Here is a 3,688-nt window from a genome sequence, read left to right on the forward strand (position 1 = left end):
AAATGACGAAGCAAACTGTAATAAGTCTTTAATTCCAAATTAAACACAATGCACAGGAGAATCACCAGCAGAACGTACAAACCCAAACTCAAAGCTATCCAGCACCAAGACCAGACAGACATGTTTTTTGGGCTGCTGTGCCAAGATTGTGTTTGCATGCAGTACAAATACAGCCGAGTTTTATTGCCACGTTGAAAAAAAACTAAATAAATAAGATTAACGTCATAATATTTAAGTCAATGTCAACGTGAAAATTCCACCTACTCCACCAAAACAAGTCTGTGGCATCCAACCCGTCATTCTTCACATGTATTAACATTAAAACAGCAATACAAACATTCTAACTTGAAGTAGGCTCCAACTCGGTTAACTGACTGATTTATGAGAATAATAAAACAATGTTGGGAAAGTTATTTTGTTAAATGTTATGTCACGACTGACTATTCACAAGCTGTTTTATCTGCTTTTTTTTGAAACACTGATTGATCGATTACACGAGACATTTGTTTGATTAAATTGTTCAGATTTTTTCCAGCATTCCTTCTGATATGCTTTCATTTGTATTTCGAGCTGTGAATAGTAAAGAGGAAAAGATGATTGATTCACATGCCGCTTGAACTGAGGGGAATACAGTTATCGCACAACGCAAAAACACATTTATTCTTTGTATTTTGTGATAGAATTGACAGAATTTATAGGCTGAGACTTTGTGTTATAATAAAAGTAACAAAGCACAAAGCTTATTGCAGTTATGTGCTTGTTGGTGTGCTACACATAATGAATGGACTTGAAACGTTAAATAAGTATACATTATATACATCTGTTGAATTAAATTGAAGGATCTAGGCATCCTCAAACGCAAACTGTGTGTGTTTTGCTTCAGGAGAGCAATCATACATTCTTCATTCATTTATTCCTATAATCATATAATCTTTTATAATAATTAGTCATTAGCCATTTATATAATTTATCACTTGATTATTTTAATAATTTGATCATGTATTCATTTACTATTTAATATTTCTTATTATTCTCCTTGCTTATGTATTTCCGTAGTTGCTTGGTCTTATGACTGAGTGGTTTAAGGGCTGTTTGTCTTCATGAAAAACAGGTTTAAGGGAATGTTTACGGAAACTCAAGGATAATGGGATGGTGTTTTGAAGCAGTTTGGTATAACAATACTTGTTGAATTTGTGTTCGTCAGACGAAATCTGAGTATTGAAACATACGCAACTGAGACTATTAAATAAACTCTGCCTCTTTTTATCATCACTTCGTCTCCTGCTTCTGCTCTTCTCTGGATTTTTCCTCAGTCAACTTCTTGGCTGATTACTTTGCTGAAGAGTTGTTCTGTTACCAGACAAAACTGATATTGTCTGACAGGATCTGGCGTCCGGAGATGGATCTTAATTATCTGCTGTGGAGGCAAGATGGAATAACACGAAGCTGAATTATAAATGATTATTTTCTTTTAAATTGAAATGCACATTTATTTTAGATGTATTCAATCTTTTCTTATCAATCAATTGTATGATGCATTCAATGTTAATTTTCATCAAAATCTGCCACAAACACACGCACACACACACACACACCTGGCCAGAGAAGGGGAAGCATTCTCACCAACACACCCTTCAGCAGCAGAACAGATAATATAAGTGCCTGCTGTCAAACTGAGAGCATTTACCAATCACACCGATACCTTTAAAATGATACGAAACAAGAAAACATTAACGCAATGGATCCGTGACATATAATAAGTGCAGTGTAAGCACATAACCGGAGATCCTGACACTCGGAGTCATTAGGTCACACACTCAGGAGGGAGAGCGGTGGCTCAGGGATAAAAGGGACAGTTGAGCAAATGGTTTTCTTTGAGATCTTGTCTTCAGATTAGTGAGTTCTGTTTTGTGAGAGTTCCAGAACTTCGGTTTCATAGGAAAAGATCATTTCTGCCTCACTGCTCTAACAGCGCTCATCCTGACAACATTACTGAGATGATAGTTGAAATTCAAGCACGAATTCACGATTGCTTTCAAGAAAAAGGGTGAGGCACGATGTAAGTAAATGTGCAAGAGTTGCAAATTCCTAGCCTGTTTTAAAAAAAATGTTGTGCACATACCGTGAACACACACCCAGCGCAGTAAACGACAACAACATCCAGTCACGCAAGCTACTCGACTCTTTTGAAAGTAGGGCTGCCATCTACGTGCTTCATGCGAATGTGACGACTGTAGCGTTGCTCTGTTGTGTTTTCAACATATTAGGAGCACAACTAAAATTGAATGGGTATATATTAAAAAATATTATTTGCCGTTCAGATTGATTACTTTACACATCATCTTACTCTTTTACTGTACTTTGTTCCAGTTAAACAGAATCAGCAGCGTAGAAACAATGATCCTGAGAAAGAGAACAAAGAGGGCTGTTTTCTACTATTCAATAATGAACCTTTTTCCTGCAAGTTCCACTAGGCTACCCATAAAAGCATGACATTGCACTTTTTTATTTAATTTAATTTGACATTCATCAGCAGCACTGCCATAAAGCACCGCTTTTAATTAAATGATCACACCTAAGCAATATCACGATCCCTTTTTACCGATTTAAAGACTGTGAAGCAGCACATATGACACACAGATGATATATTACTGAACTCACGCTGTGTGACGTTACGAATAACTACGACGTCATGCTGTATTAGGTTACAGAAACTAGTTGTTCGGCACAATGACGGAGCAAACTGTAATAAGTCTTTAATTCCAGATTAAACACAATGCACAGGAGAATCACCAGCAGAACGTACAAACACAAACTCAAAGCTATCCAGCACCAAGACCAGACAGACATGTTTTTTGGGCTGCTGTGCCAAGATTGTGTTTGCATGCAGTACAAATACAGCCGAGTTTTATTGCCACGTTGAAAAAAAACTAAATAAATAAGATTAACGTCATAATATTTAAGTCAATGTCAACGTGAAAATTCCACCTACTCCACCAAAACAAGTCTGTGGCATCCAACCCGTCATTCTTCACATGTATTAACATTAAAACAGCAATACAAACATTCTAACTTGAAGTAGGCTCCAACTCGGTTAACTGACTGATTTATGAGAATAATAAAACAATGTTGGGAAAGTTATTTTGTTAAATGTTATGTCACGACTGACTATTCACAAGCTGTTTTATCTGCTTTTTTTTGAAACACTGATTGATCGATTACACGAGACATTTGTTTGATTAAATTGTTCAGATTTTTTCCAGCATTCCTTCTGATATGCTTTCATTTGTATTTCGAGCTGTGAATAGTAAAGAGGAAAAGATGATTGATTCACATGCCGCTTGAACTGAGGGGAATACAGTTATCGCACAACGCAAAAACACATTTATTCTTTGTATTTTGTGATAGAATTGACAGAATTTATAGGCTGAGACTTTGTGTTATAATAAAAGTAACAAAGCACAAAGCTTATTGCAGTTATGTGCTTGTTGGTGTGCTACACATAATGAATGGACTTGAAACGTTAAATAAGTATACATTATATACATCTGTTGAATTAAATTGAAGGATCTAGGCATCCTCAAACGCAAACTGTGTGTGTTTTGCTTCAGGAGAGCAATCATACATTCTTCATTCATTTATTCCTATAATCATATAATCTTTTATAATAATTAGTCATTAGCCATTT

This window comes from Sinocyclocheilus grahami, unplaced genomic scaffold (assembly GCF_001515645.1).
Source record: "Sinocyclocheilus grahami isolate Dianchi unplaced genomic scaffold, SAMN03320097.WGS_v1.1 scaffold2416.1, whole genome shotgun sequence".
Taxonomy (NCBI): Eukaryota; Metazoa; Chordata; class Actinopteri; order Cypriniformes; family Cyprinidae; genus Sinocyclocheilus; species Sinocyclocheilus grahami.